Source organism: Lissotriton vulgaris, chromosome 5, assembly GCF_964263255.1.
Source record: "Lissotriton vulgaris chromosome 5, aLisVul1.2, whole genome shotgun sequence".
Taxonomy (NCBI): domain Eukaryota; kingdom Metazoa; phylum Chordata; class Amphibia; order Caudata; family Salamandridae; genus Lissotriton; species Lissotriton vulgaris.
In genome coordinates, this window is record NC_141693.1 from 209,763,778 (window position 1) to 209,788,301 (window position 24,524).

Sequence of the window (24,524 nt, forward strand, 5' to 3'; positions counted from 1 at the left end):
GAAAGATCGGAATCATAGCCTGAAGATCCCAGACTCGCTGCTCGGGAGGATAAACCCGAAACAGCGTTGAATCCAGAACTGCTCCGTTGAAGGGGAGCTTCTGAGAGGGACTCAGGTGCGACTTCGGCACGTTGATGGAGAACTCCAGCAAATGCAGGAGGTCGGCCATAGTCTGAAGGCGGGAAACGACTGCCTGGGGCGAGCCCGCCTTTAACAGCCAATTGTCGAGATAGGGGAAGACTGAAACCCCTGATCTGCGCAGGTGAGCTGCGACCACCGCCATCACTTTTGTGAACACCCGAGGGGCACTGGTAAGGCAGAAGGGGAGCACGGCAAACTGAAAATGCCCCTGGCCTACCGTGAACTGCAGGTAACGCCGGTGGGCCAGCAGGACTGGGATATGAAAATATGCATCCTGCAAGTCCAACGCTACCATCCAGTCTACAGGGTCGAGGGCAGCCAAGACCTGACCCAGAGTCAACATCTTGAACTTCTCCTTCTGGAGGAAGCGATTGACGTTCCTGAGGTCCAAGATGGGGCGCAGGCCCCCTTTCTCCTTTTTGACCAGAAAGGAGTGGGAATAACAACCATGTCCTACTTCTGGCCCAGGAACGCGCTCGATGGCCCCCTTGGCCAAGAGGGCCGTGACTTCCTGTTGGAGAAGCGCAAAGTGATCCCCCGAAATGCGGTGGGACTGAGGTAGCATGGCTGGGGAGGCTGAATGAAAGGGGAGGGAGTAGCCCCTTTGGACGATTTGCAGCACCCACCTGTCCGAAGTGACATAACGCCAGTGGGGGAGGTGATGTTGAATCCTGCCGCCCACCGGCATGGTGTGCACCCCAAAGCTCGGACTAGGAAGGCTTTGAAGCGGATGCTGCGGGAGCGGAGGTGGACTGACTCGCACGCTAGCCCCCTGTGCTGCCACGGTGGCCACCACGTTAACGCTGAGGTTGGTTCTGCACAGGCTTCTGGCTGAACGAAAGTGTAGGGGCGCCCCTTCCGTGGCCACGAAAGGTAGACGTGGCTGGGCGTGTGGTGGAGCAACCCAAGGACTTGGCCTTAGCCCGAGAGTCCTTACAATTCTCCAGCGCACTGTCCGCCTTATCGCCAAACAGGCGAGTACCATCAAAGGGCATGTCCATGAGGGAACTCTGAACATCCCCTGAAAACCCCGTGAACCGCAGCCAGGCATGGTGACGTAGGGCCACTGTCGTGGAACGCCCTACCCTGAGAGTCCGCGGTGTCCTGCCCACACCGGATGGTGAACTTTGTGGCGTCTTTCTCCTCCAAAACAGCTTGGGAAAGTACAGCCCGAACCTCCTCCAGGCACTGGGGCAGCGTCTGCGCCACTGTGTCCCACACAGCATGACAGTAGTGCCCCAAGAGGCATGCAGTGTTGACTTTGGGAAGTGGAGGCCTGGACGACCAGGCTCTCCGGAGTTGGATGGTTCGTTAAAAAGGCAAGGTCACCCGGAGCCGGGCGATGACACCTGGCCACGTTTTTATCCAGAGGAACCTCTGTGGCTGGTCTAGACCAGGTGCCCATCGAAACATCCGTTAAAGCCTCATTGAGCGGAAGGAGAGGCTTCATAGAACTTGCTGCCGGCTGAAGAACTTCAGTGAGGTTGGTTTTGAGAGTGACAGTAGGTAGATCAAGGTCAAGGGCCTCAGCTGCTCTACGGAGCACCACAGTATATGTGGTGCCCTCCTCCATGACAGCAGGAGGAGACAGAAAACCAGGCTCAGAGGAGAGGTCAAGGCCACCTACCTCCTCCGCCCACTCCTGTTCAGACTCGAACTGCCGTGCAAAAGGGTCCTCAGAACCCTCCCAGTCGTCCCCCTCCTCCACCGCCCAAGGCACAGGCTGCTGCAGCGGGGGAGGGACAGGGGAATACAAATGGTGCAATGGCTCCATGTCCAAATTACGGTCCCAACACAGAGCAAAATTGTCCGGAAACCCGGGCAAGGACAGAGGTGGAACGAACGGAACCCATTGCGGGAACGGAGGTGCTGGAGTCGTCGGCGGAGGACCTTAGGGCACCCGGGCCGGAGCCCCCAGGGCCCTCAGCTGGGACAGTGGGGCCCGCAGGCAAGCCAGTGGTAGCCCGAGCCCTGAAAAGGTGGTCCATGGCAGCAAGAAATTCTTGTACCTGGGCCGGAATTGCCGACGAACCCGGATAAGATGATTAGGCCGCGGGACTCACAGGCTCCAACGGAGCAGCGGGGGAAGTACCCCTGGTCCCCTCGTCCACATCCGGAGACCGACGGAGGGATGTTGGAGAGCACAAACGCTTCTTCGACTTTTTCTTATGATGTCTCTTACCCGACTCCAAGTGAGAAGACTTCAACCCCGAGCAGCGATGGTGATGTTCTCCGCGATCGGTCCCTCGATGCGACCCCTGGACCTCGAACGGTGCGGCTACGACTGCAGGGCCTCCAGCAGCTTTCGGGACCGGTCCTGCCAAGCCTTCGGAGCCATGGCCAGACAGTCGGAACATGACAGGGGGTAATGCTCGCGCTCCAGACAGTAGAGACAGACCCCATGGGGGTCGGCCACAGGCCCCGCAGGATTTAAACCCAGGCATCCCTACGCTGCACCAGGAGTCAAAGACTCAAAAGAAGTAGAGACAAAAGTCTCAAAAAAGTTAGTCAAAAAGTGACTAGGGTACGTGCTCTAACCGGATCTGTGCTTGCTGGCGGTGAAAAAGAAAGAACCGACGTCAGCGCTCATGGGTGGCCCCTAAGTAGCCTCCGTGACATCATCTCCGCGTTTACAATGCCAGCGACGGATGCGGAGCAGCACAACTCCACCTACCGACGTGCAGGGGTACTGATGGTGAAAAACTTTCCGGATCCAGTCTGGCGCCTGGGGTTTGTAAGGAATCTATCACGAACGTGTCTCTTTCAGATATCACCACATTCGTACAGCATCCACACTCAACATTTTACAGAATGCCCACACAGCCCAAGCATACAGACACATCACATCTCTAGATCATCCCTTTTCATTACCCAGAAGACAAAACAGGACAAACCTGATAAAGTTACGTCACTACAAACTTTTCACTACCTTTAGGCCTAGATACCTGAAGACTGTCCTCATGTTCCCAGTACAGCATCCTCCTAACCTACCTAAAGGGTTGTGCAGAGATCTAGCAACAGGTTGGTCTCACAGTCTTTTTTTTTTTTACAACTTGAATTTATTTATTGTTTCAATTAATTAAAATTGTTACAAAAGACTGGGCGTGGTGTCTCCATCCGCGCACTTTCTTCGATCGTTAATAAAACATAATTATATCATTTCATTTACTAAATAAAGCAAACTTTGTTTGTTAATAAAACATAATTATATCATTTCATTTAACAAGTCAAGCAATCACAAAGCATGACATTAAGGGACAATAAAAATTAGATGTATGTTCACTAGTCTGAAGCTGTGTTCAGCCTGTAGTCCTTGGCTGAATCTTTACTTACAAGTTCTTTCAGCTGGTGTGCAAATTTCGCTAGTCTGGCTAATTCCATTGGAATCTACAAATTAAAAAGAAAGTTTCATTGCATCTGGGCAGGTACGAGTACCATATTTTAAAAACAGAGGTTTCAATAAAGTGTGACGTGCGTGGTTCAATCGGTTGCAGATGCAAACCAGGTGAACCATAGATTCCTCGTACTGATGACAGAGTCTGCAGGTGGTGACCGCCTCTAGTGTTTTCCAGTGAATATTTATATTGTTTATTGGCAGTACCATAAGTCTGACTAACAGAATTTGCTTTAAAATTGTTTTATTCAAGGCTGAGTCAAGATATGGCTGTCTCAGTTTTTGTAGCAACTAGCTAAGAGCCCAATATTGCTGCTAGAGGACTCTATTAGCCTCATGTCATTTTGCTTAAATAGTAGACTAACTTGTTTCTTTAAAATGGATTTTAAAATTCTGAGTTGGTGAATAATAAATCCCACCAGTTGGACAGGTAAAGGTGCAGTTTAATGCAGGCAGTAAGAAGGCCGTGGGCCCAGGAATTATTACCATTCATGAAGATTTCCTTTAAAATTGCTTTCATTGTATTTGGCTGTGCTGCGCAGACCCCCAGGTAGTATTGAATAATCTATGTCCAATGTTCGTAAGATTGTTTGTTTAACCCAATTTCCAGCCGTACCAAGGTATTCCAGGCATGGGCGGGTATCTGAAAAATCTGTTTAAATGCTCGGCAATTGGCAAACTCCATGGTGTTAATTGATGCCACAGGAAATGCTAATTGGCCATATGTGATTGAAGGAAGTAACTTGGCTCTTATAACCTTTTGGATAGGCTCAGTTGTCAGGCTACGCAGTTTGGAGTTGAGTTTGCAAAGGGCATACATCACCGCCTAAGCTTTTGATTCTATGGATGCGATATGTGCTGTGGGCTTGCCATTGCTCATAATTCAAATCCCCAGATCATTATATTTGGTTGTTGTTGCTATTTTCAAATTTCCCAGTCTCCATTGATGTTTGAGTTTGTTGGCGTGCTTTCCAAAGATTACTACCTTTGTTTTGCTTGCGTTTGCTGTTAGATCATTTTCGTTGTTATAGATGCTTAGTGCATCCAATGCTCTTTGCATACCCCTCTTATTGTGGTCCATTAGCACCATATCGTCTGCATACTGCAATAGGAACAGTCTGGTTGACCCACTTTTAGGTGCTAACAGTTTGGCTTTTGATATTGTTTTGCCAAGGCCTGCAGTATATAAATTAAAAAGCAGGAGCGCCAGTACACAGCCTTGTTTCAGCCACCGGTCCATGTACACTTTTTTTGTTGCTGTGTTAATGGTTAGTTTAAAGGGCAATGATGGATTTAAGCAGCATGGTCTTGCTTGATCTCCCAGTTTTGTAATTTTGCCCAAAGCAGAGTCCTGTTGACACAGTTGAACGCCGCAGAATAATCTACGAAGCGTGCAATGGGTGGGTGCTGTTTTTTCTGGGTGGGCTGTTCTACCAGGTATGCTAGGGCTAGGATGTTGTCCAATGTTAATGCTCGTGCCCTGAAGCCAGATTGATAAGCTGGTAGGATTTCATCATCATTGACCCAGTTTTGTAGATCTTGTAAAAGGAGGCTTGCGTATCCCTTTGCCTTGATATCCAGAAGGGCATCAGCCTATAGTTAGTTGGTTCTCCAGTGTCACCTTTTTTGTGGATTGGTTTTAATAGGGAGCCTTTCCAGGCTTAAGGAATCATTGAGTTGGCCATGCAGAACTGATATAACAGAGTGAATATAGCTTCCCAAAATTCACAGTTGGGTCCCGGAGCCCCATCCCTTCTGATTTTCTTAATATTAAAAGCACACTATTGTGCACTTCGGAAGTTTCAGTGATTATATGACTGGCGTTAAACATGCTAATGCTTGTGAATGGTCGTTGATGGTGTGGTAGAATGTTAAAAGAAGACTTGCAGTACAGGGAGTTCACATGGTTGATCCATGTGTGGCTAGCGACTCCATTACGCCGGTCGTGGCCGTGCCAACCTATTGATATATAGCCAAAAGTCAGCCTGTCTGCTTGGAGTTAACAGAATGAAAATGTGCAGCCTTTGGGAGTCTTCCTGTTGCCTTTTTAGGTCCCATGCGTTTCTCTGTGTATTTTCCTCACTGTCAGCTGATTTTGGAGTGCTCTCAAGTCTCTCTGATGCTTGTAGTTGCGATTGGCTTGTCTCAGACCACTCTTGCTTAGTTGGATTTTTTTGCGCCTAGGTTGAAATTGGCAACACCCTTTCTCTGTGGTTGAGCCAATGGTTTGGATACAGCCCCGGTGCCAATTTTGTCAAATTTTCGGATATATTACCCTCAGTGTAGTCATGAGCGAGGGTTGACGGGTTGCTTTTCCAAGCTGCCAGGCCGGATATGTCTGTTTTGTTCCACTTTAGTCTTCTCAAGAGCCCATGTATTTCCTTCCCATTAGACAAACCCAGGGGGGTGATGTGCGGAAGACTGACCGTTTGCAGAGAGAAAGCTGTGGCCAATGGGAGATGATCACTGGTCTGCTACACTGGTTTTAGAAGTTCTACCACTTGTTCATGCAAGCAGTTGCACATACAAATATGATCAATTGTTGATTTGTATTTTCTCTATGAGTCTTTTGTCGAATCGTGGTTGGCGAATTGTGCCTCTTGTATTGACCCTAATCTGTAGGTGTTTAAAAATGTATTCAGTAGATTTCCAGCACGGTCTCTGGGTGGTGAAACATCTGTTACTGTCTACAGGTTATGAGTTTTAAAGTCCCCGGCTATCATAATCCCACAATTCGGGTAGTTGCTGAACAGCTATTCCTCGAGTGTTTCAACCAGAACCCTCATCTTGTCGTGTCTGGGTGTATCTTTACAGTTGAAATAACATTCAAGAGTAGAATTGTTATTGGGGAACCGTTCAGTTTCAATCCTTGCAGGTATAAGGCTTGGACCATGTCCGTGCTTATTGAAGATTTTGCTGATGTCATGTTGATGCCTATTGTTACGTATATAGATAGGCCCCCTGATGGCCTTCCAAATACATTGAGTTTTTTTGCTGGCTGTTGGACTTCCCTGAATCCTGGTGTGACCAATGGAGCGAGCAGCCAAGTTTCTTGCAGACACAGCAGGTCCCCGGTCTGTAAAAATTCAAAGGCAACTCTGTTCTGTAGCGTGGTTGTTAGTCCATACACGTTCCATAAAATACCTTTTATGATCTTGTTCATTCTGCTCGCAGGCCAGTTGTTTCTCTTTGTGCTAGGAGCAGTTTGATTGTCGACCTAACCGAATCATTGTGGCTCAATTCTGGAAATATCTGTGTGGCTCAATTTTTTCTCATTCAGTAATTTTGCGCCCTGTTACATTAGAATTAGGCAAAAAGTGTATTCTTAAATTGGTGTACGATATAGGACAAGAAGCTTGGTTTGTCCCTCTTAAAATGGACTTTTTCAGCATCTGTGTATTTCTGTTGCTGGGTCCACCCCTTAGCATGAATGGATATTTTTCCTCTTTTGGTTTATGTACACTGATCCCCCATTTTGCAAATTAGTCCTTTTCTTTCTTGATCATTTGGACTATTGTGTTATTTTTCCACGTTACTATTGTCGACTCTCTTGTTGTGTTGCTGCTCAGAACCTTGAATTGGAATGGAATTAAATCTTCTGTTGTAGTGGATGATAACTCTGGGATGTGTTTGAGAATGTGTGGCTTGTGGTTTTGGACCGTAAGATGAATTTGGTAAACTTTGGTCTATTAGGGTTGGGTTTACAAAATTGGTGTGTTGAAGTCAGTTCAAATCCCCACATTCATGAAGAGGGACCTGTCCGGCCTCCATCATTAAAATTTGGGACCAATCAAGATATGTAGCTAGCATCAACAGGGTCATACGAATTCCTTCCAAATGTCAAGGCAGTACCTAACCCTGACAGAGAGACAGTAAGAATTCTCGCAACACTTTCCTATGAAAAGGATTGTGGCCAGGCCAGCAGTTCAAATCTAGGAGACGTTACAAATCTGGGTTCATCTATCCAGAATACGAGTCTGGCGCAGTATTCCAGAACACCAGAGGCACTGGAGTTTTTGACTGCAACCAGGAGACAGTGCAGAAAAAATGGAGTCTCGAGTCGGATCCGGCAGCTATTACTGATCCAGATCTGAGCTGGTCCCAGTGAAATATTTATTTATTTATTTTAAGAGTTTTATACAGCGCTGGCTAGACCCGGAGGTATCAGAGCGCTTTACATAAGGTTGAACAGAAATGACAAAATTACATAATTTACACGTTACATCGGTTACTAGAAAAACATTTCAAGAGAGTAGAAGACGAAATAAATGGAGCTAAGATGGGTAACGGTGGAATATATAAATATATTCAACACATTAAAGAGCGAGAAGGGAAGACAAATAGAGAGGATCTTAATATGTCTTGGTGTCATTACTCGACACTAGAACTCATTCAGCATCGCGCATACAGTGTCTGCTTTCCACTTGGAGTAGCAAACTGCAGGCAGTTAGGGGACTTTATTTTCACATCCAGCTGGTCCCCAAAAAAGCCTCATTTAAAAAGCTACCAGCACACCTTTTGATCGAGTATTATCCTGTCTGGGAGCTATCTGGAGTCTAACACCTAGATGTCAATGGAATGGAAAGAAAGGAGCAAAAATTGTTATCACTTCACACGTATTTAAGAGAAATAATGATTTAAATGGAGGTTCTGGGCTTCGTTTAACCTCTGTATGTTGAGGTTTTGTAATTCTCAAGTCTGACTCCATTTTGTTCTGTGCCACCATTTTGTGTTGCCCTCACGCAGGCCTGTGATGGTAGCCTGGCGAACAAAGTGGCCTGGCCTTCTTAGTTCATGTATACATTAACTAGGTTTCTTTTTGACTCTGAAATGAACTGTAAGAAACTGACCTCTTCACCTGAAACTGAGCTCGCAAAGCCAATTCCCCTGATCGATCTTTGTCTGAGATTGCCAATCAATGTTCAGGACATCGTTACCTTTAGTTTCCTTGCACATGCCTTATCTTGTTCAGCATCTGTTACTGTTTCTTTTTTCATGTTTCTTCATTACATGGGTTAAACTTTCAATTATAGGTTTGTCCGGCTTGTGGAGATTAAATTTGGGACATTCCTAATAATTAACTTTTGGGTTGGGATACTGTAAATTGAGTTTTTGTTATGTGATACTTTGTTTGAAAATGTACCTTATTGGCTAGAATTTTGTGCAGTGGGTGTACATTTGTAATGTGAATATTGGGTATAAAAGGAGACGTCTCGCCTTAGTAAAATGAGCAGTCTCCTGAGAATTTACACCGTGATGTATTTCTAGGATCACTGTTACTATCTGCAGCTAATAAACTTGGTCTCCGATGCCATCCAAAAGTATTCTGTGTCTCTGTATAACAAGACAGGTGAACTTGACGATCTTAGGCGTGCCCCTGACGCCGCTGGGTTAAACCCCGGTTCTTTAACTGACGCCCAACGTGGAGCGACTTCAACGGTACTGGTCCAAGCAAGAAGATTGTGAGGAGCCCCGTGAGGAAATTCTGGAGGACGGCCGCCACTTCATCGACCCCTGCATGTCGACGTGGACTGAAGGTTTTTTTCTGCGAGGCTTCCCCTTTCCGACGGCTGCGAAGGACTGCTGCCCTGACTGTCGCCCTGTCTTGGACCCTCTTGTGATGATTTGTAAGGCGAGACGTTAGACGGTCTTCTGGTGGCGTGACAGACATTTTGGTTAAGTATAAGTGGGTCGCTCCCACGACTTTGTTTTGTTTCTTGGTTTTGATTCGGCCATTGCAATAGTCGAAGCCGAGTGGTTTGTATATTTGCGAGTGCATAATTTTTGATAACCCCTTGAAGTTTGAAGCAACACTAGTGAGCTAAAAGATGCCTGGTTTTAGCAAATTTAGGAAATGGTTTTGTTGTAATTGTAATAGCGATTCCCGATTGGAGGACTCGTGTCCGATACCTTTGGTTGGACCTCCAATTTATAAGCTCTATTCTAAGCATGGTGTCCGTTATACAAGGAAAGATGGTGTTTTACAATGGCCCCAACATGGAAGTTTTGAATCAGATGTTTTATATAACCTAGAAGTTGCGCTATTTAGGAAGAAAGCCCGGCCGGCGATGTTTGACTCTTTCCGCCTTTGGCGTAAGGAAGCCAAACAGCGAGAAATTAAGCAAGCTAAGAGAGATAGGAAGGAAAGGAATATATCGGTAATGCAAGCTGCTAGGCAGTTTAAGGAAGATGAAGAAGATCGTGCAATTGCAGTGTCAGATAGACAACATTGCATGGCCATTGACAAATGTTACCCGGCTTTGCCACCCCCCTTTCAAATGTGACTGAAGACCCTGAAAAGGATCCTTTGATGTCACATTTACTGAGATTACCACCCCTTATGTGCAGGGTGCTACTACACCTCCGTTACCTCCAGTTGTTGCACCCCTTGTTGTCGTTCAACCCCCTGCTGTTGTTCAGCCACCCGTTGCTTCACAGGTTGTTCTTCCTCACCCGGCGCAGCCCCCTCCAGGGCCGCCAGCCTTGCCACCAGCCTTGCCTCAAACTTTTTTGCCTTACACTCCTTTATCTTCAACTTCTCTTATTTCTGTCCCTACGTCTCTGTCGCCTCAAAACACTTTGTCTCCTGTCCTCATGTCAACTTCTTCTCCTTCTGCTCGGCAACGAATGACTGAGACTGTCACTAGTCTTTTGTCTCCTTTCTTTGGGTCACTGAATATGACCCCTGTTTCTGAACATAAGCAGAGACTTAGTCAGCTCCCTGGTGTTAGATCACCTTGCTCGTAGATAGGTTTCGAATACCTCCAAGTACAGTCCACAAGTGGTTATGGATATCTTCCTACAGTGGGAGGCACCAAAACAAAGATATGTTTTTGATGTCATGTGTACCTTCCTTCGTCAGGAGTGGGAAGATAATAAGTTGGGATCAATTCCACTGGAATTGCTTAATGTTCAGTCTGAATTTGCTAAAGGGACGATAGTGGGTTCCGATGTTGAGGAAGCGGTAGAGACACTACTCACTTTTAAGTCTAGACTTCCACCTCAGTCATTGTTCGAACCTGACCCTTCTGTTAGGAGAAAAGTGAAGCAGTATCCTATGAGAGAGGTTGCCCCTGTATAGAGAGAGGCAGTTGTGGCTGATGCCGCTCATGGTATTGCGGCTGCAACGGCTCATTTTCCGCGAGTGTGGGTGCATGTCCCTTGGAAGAGAGCTGAGGTCCTGGCTCTTAATCAGACCTGCCTGACCCCCGTAAAAATCCTGCTGGTTATTACAAGGAGTTGTCTCAGACAGTTGATGCGTGTGTTATGAATTTAACTGACATAGATATGTTGATAGGTAATGTAGTTCCTCAACCCTTGTGGGCGAAGATCCATCACGAGGATCACGCGCCAGAGTTAGGAGATACGTGGGTTAATATTACTGCTGCAGATGGTCGGCAGGTAGGAGGTGCCAAACCTGAACCCTTAGTTGCAGAACTACCTGGTAGGATTATTAATTTAATGAAAACTATGCCTTCTTTGCGGGTGAATTGGGACAAGACAGCAGCATGCAAACAAAAAAAAGACGAGAGTGTGTCTGATTACTTCACTAGGTTTGAGGAAACATTCATTGATCATAGTGGTCAGGACATGAGTACAGAAGGTGGTCAGAGGTTGTTTGTAGATAAGTTTGTTTTTAAATTACGTCCTGAACTTTCTAATAAGTTAAAGGACTCTGAGAGTTCATGGGCTGTTTCTTCTTCGGCCCAGATATTGGCTACTGCACAATACTATGAGAATAGAGATAAAGAAGAGAAGGATAAAGTAGAGAAGAAGACTAGGGAATTAAAAACGAAAGTTCTTCTGCAGCAGGCTTATCCGCCTCGCTCTAATCAGCGTCAGTTTCAGCAACCCCCAGTTTCAGAAACTGTTGCAGAAGTCTTCGCGACTCCCGCTAGGCCCTAATCAGTGTGCTTATTGTAAAGAAGAAGTTCACTTCAAGAATAGTTGCCCGATCTTGCTACAGCGTGCGAGTGGTATGTCTGGTCTGAGAGGTCGTGGTGGTTTCCAACAAGTACCTTGAGGTAGGGGACGTGGTACGTTTCCCCAGAATGAACGATCCTTTTCCCCTCAGAATTCTATGAATTATTTTGACCAACAGAATGTTCCGACCGTCCAATCCGCTCAGTACTACACTGATGATTATTATGTTGGAAGTGAGAGTGCTGGTTTTAATGGTAGTTAGGACAGCCATGGACAAAGGAAGGGAGTAGTGTCAGTTCCAGTAGACCAGAGTGGAGACCTTATGTTGAAGTGATTACATCAGGTGTGGCAGAACCTTTTCTTTTGGATACTGGTGCAGCAAAGAGTTCTATCATGCACTCTAAACTCCCTGGCGCACCTTTGTCTGGCTTGACCAATGTTTCAGTAGGATTTTCTGGCGCCCCAGTTCGTAACCCGGTTTCTTGTCCTTTGCCCCTTTCTATTGGTCCCTGTGAATTGGAGGCTCCCCTTATTCTAACGACTGGTTGTGGCGAGAATCTGTTGGGTTTGGACTTGTAGAAAAGATTGCATGCAACATTACATTGTTCTCCTTCGGGAGTACATCTTACGGTGGGTAAGAAAGTGATTTCCCCGATGTATCTAAGGATCGCCTTCCACTGGAACTGCGTTCTCTCCCTGATATACTTTGGGCTACAGGTCCCAATGATGTTGGTCTCTTGCAGATTCCACCCTACGTTGTTACCCTTAAGTCGAATGCTAAATTACCTCGCATTCCTCAGTATAAAATTTCCAGTGATGGCGAAAGAGCTCTTTTAGCGATTAGCTATGATTTGGTTGAGAAAGGTGTGGTTGAAGAAACGAGAGGTAATGTGAGTAACAGTCCTGTTCTGCCTGTCCTTAAGCGTACTGACTCTTCTCAGCCACCTGTGTATCGGTTTGTGATCGACCTTCGAGAGGTCAATAAGATCGTTCTGCCACAGTTTCCTGTTGTCCCGGACATTACTGCTTTATTGACTATGATCCCTGCCTCAGCTGCTTGGTTTTCTGTTATTGATCTGAAGAATGCTTTCTTCATTATTCCGATTGCTGAGGAAAGTAGGGATATTTTTGGCTTCTCTTTAGGAGGCCGCAGTTTCCGGTTTAAGTGCGCTCCTCAAGGTTATTGTGAGAGTCCCTCCATTTATAGTCAGGCTTTGAAAACTCAGCTTGATACTCTTTCATTGCTTTCTGGTGCTACTCTTATCCAGTATGGTGATGATCTGTTGGTTGCTGCTGATGATGAAGAGATTTGTAAAGAAGTTACTCTTTCTTTGTTGCGACACCTGTCTGACCTTCATCATAAAGTGTCACCTTCGAAGTTGCAGTATTGCCGCCAAGAAGTGACCTACTTAGATCATCTCTTGTCGAAGGAGGGAAGACGATTGACCCCAAAGCGTATTCAAGCGATTGCCCAAATGACTGTGCCATGCACACAGAGAGAGGTGCGTGCCTTCTTAGGTATCATCTCGTATTGTAGACAGTGGATTCCGAATTTTTCTTTGCTAGCGAAACCTTTGTTGGCACTCACTCTTAAGGACACACCACGCCCTCTTCCTTGGTCTGACGAATGTCAGAAGAGTTTTTCTGAATTGCGTGATGCATTGTGTTCCGCTCCGGTGTTGGGTACCCACGACTACAGTAAACCTTTTACACTTTATGTATACAAGAGAGAAGGTTGTGCATTGTCAGTGTTGACGTAACAATTTGGAGACAAGCAGCGCCCATGTGCGTATTTTTCAGCTACTTTAGATCCGGTAGCTAGGGTGTTGCCTAGTTGTCCAAGAGCTACAGCGGCTGTTTCTATCCAACAGTCTGCTGGTTTGGTATTGGATAATACATTGATTGTGATGGTCCCACATGCAGAGGATACCCTATTGAATAGAACGAAGACTCAACATCTTACCAGTGCGCGTTTGTCAGGTTACGAGTTGACGCTTTTGGCTAGCCATGTGCACATCAAGCGGTGCAACACATTGAATCCAGCTACATTGTTGCCGATTTTTGTAGAGATAGATGCTCAGGAACAGCATGATTGTTTTCTCCGGACAGAGGAGGAAACGAAGGGTAGAGGTGATCTGAAAGACACTCCTCTTTCGAATCCTGATGGTACCCTATGGGTAGATGGTTCGTGCTTTAAGCTTCCGAATGGAGAGACGACTGCAGCATATGCTGTCACAACTTTGCACACGATTGTTGAAACAGCACGTATTGCACAGAATTCAGGGCAAGCAGCGGAGTTGATAGCATTGACTAGAGTGTGTGTGTTGTCAAAAGGAAAGAAAGTGAATGTTTATACTGATAGCCAATACGCATTTGGCGTGGCTCACAGTTTTGGTCGCTTGTGGAAAGAGAGAGGATTTCTTACTTCCCATGGTACGAAAATTCAGCATGGACAATTAGTGAGTGAACTTCTTGTATCACTTACTTTGCCGACCCAAATTGCGATAGTGAAGTCTAGTTTGCTTAAGAAGGTTACGGATGATGTGGGTCGAGGGAATGCGTTTGCAGATGAAGTAGCGAGAGAAACGGCGGATGTATGTTGCAGGTCCTGCCAGATGGGTTGTGGAAGGAGGAATGTGTGAAGATACAACAGAAAGTGTGAAGATGATTCAGGCAGAAGCTACTGAGAAAGAATTGAGTATGTGGGGAGAGAGTACGGGAATGTTGGATTCAACAGGCTGTTGGGTTGAGTTGTCAGAGCACCAGCGATGGTTGTTGCCGGATGCATATGTGCTTCCGGTGGTTACTATGGCTCATGGGTTGGCCCACATTAGTTCAAAAGGGATATGTAAGTTGTTGGCTCCGGTATGGCAGAATGGTGGAATTCCTAGGTGTGTTGAGAATTTGGTTAAACATTGCATGATTTGCTTGATGCATAATCCTGGAAAGGGAACCCCAACTCCAGCGGGTCATTTTGCTCCTCCAACGTATCCGTTCGAGGGGCTGCAGATAGACTACATTCATATGAAAAGATGCAATAAATTGAAGTATGTCCTTGTGGTTGTTTGTGCCTTTTCCAGATGGATAGAGGCCTACCCCCTAAAGGATAATACTGCCTTGTCTACAGCCAAGGTTTTGCTCAAAGAATTCTTTCTCAGATATGGCTTGCCGAGGATGGTATGGAGTGATAATGGAAGTGAAATTGTGGGTCAGATTATGAAGAAAGTATGTGCGGGTCTGGGTATTAAACAGAAATTTAACGCTGCGAATCACCCCCAGTCAGCAGGCCTAGTCGAGTGCTATAATGGCACTCTGAAGCTGAAGTTGGCCAAGGTGCAAGCGAGCTCTGGTCTTACATGGCTCGATGCCTTACCATTGGCACTTTTGTCCACGAGAACGATAGTACATTTTCGCATGGGACTTCGCCCATACGAGATTGTTTTTGGACGTCCGGCGAATGTCTGGGGTGTGCCGAGGCCTAAGAAGTACAGTGATATCGAGTACCCTATGTTGGTTGACTACTTACATGATTTGACTGCTAAATTGCTTGTTCTTCACCAACAGGTCCATGACACTTTGCCTTCAGTTTCTGTAGACGCAGGTCACACGATTCAACCTGGCGACTGGATTCTAACCAGGAATTTCCAGAGGTCAAGATGGACCGGTCCATACCAAGTCCTGTTATCAACTCGGACTGCTATTAAGGTGTTCAGCAAGAAAAACTGGGTACATGGTACCCATTGTAAGAAGATACCTTTGCTCTTACAGTACGATAAGTGGGTCCGGGAAGGTGTTGCCGATTCCGAGAGTGAAAGGGTTCCGAGATTTGTACCTTTTAGCGATGCACATCCTGAATGGACTCAGTCAGAACGTGCAGATGATGAAGTCTTGCAAGAAGCTGTGCCGCCGTGTTTGAGACTTGATACTACGCACCCAGAGACACTCTTTCAGGATCAAACTGTGCCTGGTAAAGAACGCTACAACGTAAGGTCTAAAAAGGACAAATAAAATCAGATTTTTTTTACTGAATTCTACTCTTTCAGACAAGAGACTTATTTTTCTTTTTCGAACTACCATCCGGGTTCAGCTGCAGGGTCGCGGTATAAGACTTAAGGGGTGGCCCGCGTATTGACGAAAGGTCTGCGGTTCTAGGGACGTCTAGGATGCCTGGACGCACACTTGAGTGAAGAAGGAAAATTGCTGCGAGCAGCATGTTAGAGGATGGAGTCTGTTGTAACTGAAAGAGATGTTGAGAAAATAGATCTTAAGACAAGATTTTGTACATTGATACATAGAAAATGTTTTATAATATTGTGCTTTTTGAAGTTTTTAAGTATCATGTTAGCTTGTGTGGGTTGGACTGTCTATGCTACACAACAGACAGACATCTGCACCCACCTCCCAACCTATGCTTTCTTTCACTACTGTTTCTTTGCACCAGTTTTATACGTTGCCTGAACATGAACAGACAAGGAGATCAGAATTTGTCAACAACTCGTTCATACAGTTGTTGCATCAGCATCAGTTAGCAGTAAATACCACTAATTGTTGGGTTTGTGGTCTTATGCCTCATACGACAGATAAAGGTATGCCATATTTGGTTTTGCCTTTTTCTTTTAATGGGTCTGTGTGGGCTTTTCAGACCATGTTTATCTATGCAAATGAGGTACGCCCCTTACGTTCCCTTAAAGATAACTCGAGCAATAGTGCCTTGAATAGTAGCTATGATCAGAGATATTGATGCATATAATGCTATCCCTAAGTATGAGGTGCAGGCTTACATTGGTTGGAACGTGACTGGATATAGTACCAGCTTGACAGAGAAGGAGAGTCGAAAAAGGTCTCCCCCTATTTGGATTGTACCCCACCGAGGCCATTTTTGTTTGCAAGGTAATGGTCAGAATCCGAAAGCTCAGCTAGGTAAGAGTGTGTATGCTCAAACCTATGTCTATTCATCTCGGACTTCTCCACTGTTTGTGCCAGCTAAAGGCACATATTTTGTTTGTCATGACAGAGCCTACGTATGGTTGCCACCTGATTTTTCAGGAACGTGTTATGTGGCGTTTCTGCTTCCCCCTACATACATTACTGTTTCAGACTATCATAGAACGAGATATGGTAGAGGTGTCTTCAATCAGGAAGATACTGCAGCAAACGAAGTAGGAGATTTCTTCAAGGGCTTCCTGCCATTTTGGGGTCCTATGATCAATAGTAGGCATATTCGACAGCTTGGCCGCGTTGTTGAAGCTACTATTAATGAGACAGCAGGTGCTCTTAGCAATGTTACAGCTGAGCTTCGAGCGGACCGCCTTATGACTTTGCACAACCGTATGGTATTAGACATCATACTTGCAGATCGAGGAGGAGTATGTAAATTGATTGGATCCAGTTGCTGTGTTTACATACCAGATAATGCCCCTACAGTGTACCAAGCCATCTCTAGGTTGTATAAAATCCCTGAGTCTATCCATGTAGACGAAGGAGACTGGTCATTGACGGGGTGGTTTTGGGGACTGCTGTCCGAATTGGGATGGAAGACTCTGACATTCCTTGGTATGGTTTTAACCATCCTTTTCTCTTGTTGTCTTTTCATCCAGTGTGGTCCCGCCATTTGTAGTCTTTATGCTACTATGTGTGTTCGGAGACCTGTCCCGAGAGAAGTAGAGAATAATAAGATGATGCTACAGCAACACCTTGATGACCTAATGAATATCGATATAGACCTAGATTCAGATTAACATGAGTCTTAGGTTATTGCCTACGTAATGGCAAAAGGAGGGTCTGAGGTTTTGTAATTCTCGAGTCTGACTCCATTTTGTTCTGTGCCACCATTTTGTGTTGCCCTCACGTAGGCCTGTGAAGGTAGCCTGGCGAACAAAGTGGCCTGGCCTTCTTAGTTCATGTATACATTAACTAGGTTTCTTTTTGACTCCGAAATGAACTGTAAGAAACTGACCTCTTCACCTGAAAAAGACCTTGCAAAGCCAATTTCTCTGATCGATCTTTGTCTGATATTGACAATCAATGTTCAGGACATTGTTAACTTTAGTTTCCTTGCACATGCCTTATCTTGTTCAGAATCTGTTACTGTATCTTTTTTCATGTTTGTTCATTACATGGGTTATGCTTTCAATTATAGGTTTGTCCGGCTTGTGGAGATTGAATTTGGGACATTCCTAATAATTAACTTTTGGGTTGGGATACTGTAAATTGAGTTTTTGTTATGTGATACTTTGTTTGAAAATGCACCTTATTGGTTAGAATTTTGTGCAGTGGGTGTAAATTTATAATGTGAATATTGGGTATAAAAGGAGACGTCTCGCCTTAGTAAAATGAGCAGTCTCCTGAGAATTTACACCATGATGTATTTCTAGGATCACTGTTACTAGCTGCAGCTAATAAACTTGGTCTCTGATGCCATCCAGAAGTATTCTGTGTCTCTGTATACCAAGACAGGTGAACTCGAAGATCTTAGTCGTGCCCCTGACGCCGCTGGGTTAAACCCCGGTTCTTCAACATGACAGATATGCATGCACTGTGAGATTGTCGGGTTTATCTCTACAAGTAATTACAATAATAACTATTGAAATAGCAATTAAAATTTTTTTTTAATTTAATTTCTTTGACAGAGTTCCTCATCCCAATGATTGGGCGTCACAGCGCTTTACATCGCGCACACACACTATATACAGAACAATAAATCATGTGTGTAAATCAATGTACACAATGAGGGGTATCATGTGTTTATGTCACATCCTACACATTGATAGGCATTATATGTTAAGAGTTCATGATAAGAAGGACACAAAGTCAGGATATAAACCGTTACCCTGTTGCCAGGATTGTCTGTATTAAGACTTTATTATTAGGCAAAGGAACCATTTTCAGCAACCGCAGGGTAACGAATAATTGAGCAAAAAAACACTACCCCTTCGAGTCTTGTATCATGACCCTAAATGCTAATACTTGGGATCAGGTGAGGTTAAATCGGCAGATGAAAGTGAGTGTCCCCATCAAGACTTCATAAAATGTGAAACAAAGCTGCCTGATGGCTGCAACCTTTTTTTCTATTCTATATAAACGTTACGTACCCCAAATTATGTAAGGCCTCACATCATGTACCCAAATTGGGAAATTTTAAGGGTTCCAAGGTAACAAGAAAACAAAAAGCAATGAAAGCTCAATTGTTGGCTGGTGAACCTTTCTATAAGCAAAACTATTTCAGGGAAAAAAAACATCAAAAAGCCAAGATTCTGACAATTTCGTGAAAGACGCGAGAAAAGCAACCATTGTAATTTCACTCTAGATAAGGAATCTTTGAAAGAGGTAACTGCATACCCTTAGTCTCAGCATTAACAAAATTCTCTTTGAAAAGTCAAAATAATTTTCATGCACAAGACGAGCTGCAATTTTTGTAAGTAGCAAGAACTTACGATATAGTTAAAAAAGTAATCTTCTAGTCTTAAAAGATATGTTTTCAAGAAAATGTTACATCTATTATAATAACTATTCGAATGGGTTCATTATATCACAAGCAGATTCCAGGACAGTGTGGTCTGAGTAATCTAAATTGTCACACGTAGGACTGCAATGGTTAGTACTTCTTTTGGAACGGTCATTGGCAGTGCTGGCAGGGGTAATGGGTGGTGTAGGAGCGTCCGGAGAAGTGCCCTGACAGATACTATTTTTTCACAAATTAAACATTGAAGCTGTAATCGATGTGGTTTCTTTGACCGTATACTACGGGCACTTGAGGAGGGACATTTCAATTTGGGAAATGGCAAAAAAAAAGCCATTTGCTTTGCTATACAATACCATTAGCAAAGCAAATGGCTTTAACTGAATCAAAGGCGAGACCTATTGCATTTTCAATGCTTGTTTAGGACTTGTGCCCTGGGTTCAGCCTACCAAACAGTGCAAGCTGTCTTGTTGCAAAAGATCTATTGTGTTTCACCAAGAACTTACAGGGGTTACAGCATGCCCATTGCTTACCATTGGGTGGCTTTATTGTCACTCTTATTTGCTTGATTCTTATTCAAGGGCTTTCCACATCCCAGCATGTCCATCTTGTGTTTCTCCTCTTGGAGCCTAGTCTCCTTACTATCTCTCGAAATTGGCTAGCTCCTATCCGTCCACTGCTCACTGTTAGGTCATTTCTTTTTCTTTTCAGACAGATAGCCCATGAGAAAACATATGTTTTCCAGGTCTTTCCTTCTTTCCCCTGGATGCTCCCCCAAGATGTTCACCCTCTGTGTTTCTCTTTCGTACATTTCTCCCATCCACTTCCTCCAGCTCCATATTGTTCTCACCTACGTGTGCTTCTCCCCCACTCCTGTGTTGCGGTCACCTTCATGCGCTTCTCGCTGTCGTGTGTGCCCCTCGCCTGCCCTGTCCTTCCTGCTCTTCTTTCACGAGACCCCCATGGTCTGTGTTCCTCTCTTCATATGTGCTTCGACACCTCCCCTGCCCCCGGCCCGCCGCCCATGCTGCTCTTTCTCCCTTGTGCAATGCTTTGCCCACTGCGCCCAAATGTGATTGATCTATTCAGTCCTTCTACACCCCACCTGCGGTCCTCTAAAAAAACAATTACACTTTTACACTAAACAAAATGTTTTGTTTTTCCATTTACCCATCCGAAGTGGTGTCCACCATATTAGATCAGTAAGAATAAATTTAAAACAAACGGCATCCACATCATTCCACTGGGGAGTACATACGTATGCATACTTCATCACGCATGCACGTGCCAGTGGAGTAATGTAGCTGGGTGGCAATGGGACATCAGCCCTGTGGATTTGCACACAGAGGAATACTAAGGGGAAACTGGCTGTGTGGCTGGATGCAACTAGGCCGCAGGCTGTCGGTCACCGAGGCATGCGGTGGCTCATCGTGGAAACCACAGCTTCTGTCCTGCACTATCACTCCCTGACCACAACTCCTGCAGTGGGATGCCGAGAACAGGAAGTAGTGACAAAAACAAGACAGGCAGGCGGAAAGAAAAAAGTAGCCGCCATCACAGATCAAAGCAGAAAAAGCAGCGACATACTATTTCTCGAAGATCCGTAAAGACTTGACAAAATATTTTGGGCTCTTGAGCATTGGAATACAACCTGCCGCTAATACATTCAGTCCGGGTGTACCCCGTGCACCTCCCTCGACCACTACTCATCAGTGAGTGGGGCGTGGGGACTCTCGGCGCTTTATTGATTTTAGGCACCATGGAAACGTGGTTAGGGCAGTGGTATTTGGAAAGAGGCGGTTTCTTGTGTTTGCTTGGATAGAATCGGGCCACCGCAGGAGAGAGTTACCCCGGAGTAGATTTCTCACTTCCCGTTCACATGTTTGAGGTGAAATTTTTTAGCAATCGGTTAAGGGAAAATTCATACCGTTTCGATGCACAGTAGAAAAATGACTGAGTTGGCAAGCAGGAGGAGCAGCGTCTCTTCAGCCGTGTGCATTTGATGTGCTTCTGTCATACCAAAGAGTGCTCGGAGTCTAAACAGGCCGGGGCAGGAATTCCTGGAGTCATTAAAGGCCTTTGAATTTGGGGCGCACCCTGATTATTGCTAATGATGCTGGGCTCTGCCTCTGCCCCTCTGTCAGACAGGCTGTCCCTGACCACTGTGGACGTGGCCCTCTCGGCTTTTCACAAAAGTGAAAGCAACCGCGAGCAGTTAAACAGCGTGCGTACAGAGAGGGAGCGAGCAGCCGAGCCTTATTAAAATCAAGAGCACGTTGGGAGACGCCATGTGCGTGCATATCGCCTGTCCGGGCGCACACATGGTTCTTCTCCCTTAACAAACCAAACCGACGACAACAGAGTCTCGCCAATGCGAAATAGCGCATGCACAGCGTTCGCTAGGCGAGACCTAAAAAACTTGCAGAAAGGACTTTGCATGTTCTTAAGTTTAAATAGCAAATGAGAGATCTGCAAAGAACTAGACATGTAGGCAACATCTGCTTCTCTGTGGGATTTCTAAACTGAAGAACAGGAGTACAAACCAGTAAGACCTTTAATCGCATTTTTGCTACATGTCCAGAACACAGATTAGGACTAAGTGCAACTTTGTTTTCAGAGAGCACAAATGGAAAATTAAACAATGTTCCACAGTGAATATTTGCATATTTGGTTAAATACAATACAATACATTACAGTACCTTTGAAGGTATATGTGGAAGGAGGCGCATCGGACTATGAATGTCACAAAAGGGATTACACCCTATAACAAGCATTTTCAATGCAATGGTTTCGCCTTTGGAAAAGTTTGAGCTATTGGCATTGTTAATGACAATTTTTTTATTTATGTGTTGGTTTAGAAAACAGATAAATAAATGGCATTGTCACTCACATTGTTATTAGCTTAATCTCTGCAGTCTCTAGAACTCCATAACACCCCCTAGTTACTCTACACTCCCTAGCACTGTGCACTTCCTAGCACTCCCTAGCTTCCCCACTTCCTAGCACTCCCTAGTAACTCCGCACCTCTTAGCACTCTGCACTCCCTAGCACTCTCTAGTCACTTCCTAGCACTCCTTAGTCACTTCCTAGCACTCCTTAGTCACTTCCTAGCACTCCCTAGTCACTTCCTAGCACTCCCTAGTCACTTCCTAGCACTCCCTAGTCACTTCCTAGCACTCCCTAGTCACTTCCTAGCACTCCCTAGTCACTTCCTAGCACTCCCTAGTCACTTGCTAGCACTCCCTAGTCACTTCCTAGCACTCCCTAGCACTCCCTAGTCACTCCCTAGTCACTCTGCACTCCCTAGTCACTCTGCACTCCCTAGTCACTCTGCACTCCCTAGTCACTCTGCACTCCCTAGTCACTCTGCACTCCCTAGTCACTCTGCACTCCCTAGTCACTCTGCACTCCCTAGTCACTCTGCACTCCCTAGTCACTCTGCACTCCCTAGTCACTCTGCACTCCCTAGTCACTCTGCACTCCCTAGTCACTCTGCACTCCCTAGTCACTCTGCACTCCCTAGTCACTCTGCACTCTCTAGTCACTCTGCACTCTCTAGTAACTCTGCACTCTCTAGTCACTCTGCACTCTCTAGTCACTCTGCACTTCCTAGTCACTCTGCACTCCCTAGTCACACATACACACTTAGAGACACCTCCCCTCCAGAGCCACACACACACCCCCAGAGCCACACACACACACACATACACACCTAGAGCTACACACATATATCCAGAGCCACACACATACACACTGATTACAAACACACACAGAGCCATACACACACCCAGATGCACACACACATACAGAGCTACACATACATACCCAGAGTCACACACACACACACACACACCTAGAGTTACACATACACCTTTCCACTCTCGCTTGCTTGAGTCTTCTCTCTCCTGTCCGTCTCACTTAGCAAGGTTCGGGTACAAAGTCCTTTTACGGAAGTCCAGAATCTATGCAGGAGTGGGAGGCAGGACTAATGGGGTCAGTGAGCTAATGGGTGCGAGGAAAGGATACCATATGTCAGGATGTCAGGCCAATCAAATTGCAATTAAAAGTAAAATTTAGAGGCTCACCGGGGGCTCATCGCAAACCGCACCCGGTCAGAACCGAGCCGTCTCTGCAGGCTACCCCCATGTGCCCCACTGGTACAAGCGGTTCTGTCTCTCAGCTGCGCTTCCCCCAAGATCCACCGCTTGTTACCTCAACTGTGCCTCTTAGCTGTCCCCAGCTGTCTCCACCGGGTGCCAAAATCTTCACTCCCGGCCAGGACGGCGTCGGCATCAAAAGGCTAAACTGCTGCACTGCGGCAACAGCGGAAACACGGACTGGCGCTGTCAACGAGGAGAGGATGAGATGTGCTGAAAATCACCATGTGTTGCTCAGCTGAGCTGACACAGAACTGTACCTTTCCAATGCCATGTTTGCGTATGTGTGCCAACTGCAGAGCCGGATTGAATTCAGAGGGACTGCCCGCCCTGCAGACGTGTCTGATGTTTTCTTGTTTCCGCTTCAGCCTTCAGAATAATTCCTTCAACAGCACTGCTGCAGCCGAGTAAGTGCAAATGTAAAATATTTAACAACTGCTAAAATGATGGAGTAGAGTAACATGAGACAGGGTTATATCACGGACAGCAGGAGGGGGGCGTGAAAGGCTCGGACAGCGGGAGGGGGGGTGGGAAAGTCTCGGACAGCGGGAGGGGGGGCGGGAAAGGCTCGGACAAAAGACAACATGAGACGGGACATTGGAAATAACAACAACTTCAAACTCGCCAACCACTTCGGCCAAAGGCTTTTCCAAAATGACGAAAACATCACGGGACAAAAAAAAAAAAAAAGTACACGCCCACAGCCACATGACGTCAGAAAAGAGGCAGGATGAGAAAAACATTGCCGAAACGCCCACGAGTCGCCTCGCAGGATGACGGACGCCTCTGTTTGCCAATGGCTAGCGTCCATTTATGGAGCTAGCCAATGGGAAACTGAGGCGGGACGAACATCCATACTGTTAACAAAAGATTTCTCCTGGGCGGAGCTAGGCCCCAGGCGAAACCTAAAAAGGAGTGAATACACGCTGTCACTGTGTGGGTTATCAACAAAGGAAAGACTTCTTTAGTGAGGGAAAAATGGACACAGATAAAAAGAAACAATAGGATGCGGTTAGTCTGCATTGACTGATACGATAGACCAGGAAGCAGACCTTATTGCCTGGGTAGAAGTGTTTAAGCACCATCTTTGTATATATCAACACGATAAATTGTAAATTGATACTTGTATCGCCCACAAGGGTCTCAAGGCGTTTGTACGAATACCGATGTGGAACCCATCCTGGCTTTCCCTGTGAGGTGTCCACTCCTGGGCACCCCCAAGGTGGAGGCCATGCATCCTTAGCGTTGTGGGGGCCGTTGTGGAGATTAAGCAAGCTATTGCCCAGAGTTGCAGAATGGGACTCCATGATTGGAATAGGCACCGAGGCGAGAATTATCAGGTCCGTGGAATTTTTTTGAGCCCAAGACCCGCCGAGGCGGGGAATTGAACCCTGGTCCCGGGCCAGACCTCTGCATCAGGGTCTGCCGCTCTAACCATTGAGCCACACTT

At 45.8% G+C, this 24,524-nt stretch overlaps 1 protein-coding gene across 2 annotated transcripts in view; it reads right to left on the reverse strand.

Annotated features, from left to right (window-relative positions):
* Window positions 1-24,524, reverse strand: part of EXD3 (exonuclease 3'-5' domain containing 3) — a 2,419,489-nt gene that overhangs the window by 896,104 nt on the left and 1,498,861 nt on the right. The window lies entirely within an intron of this gene.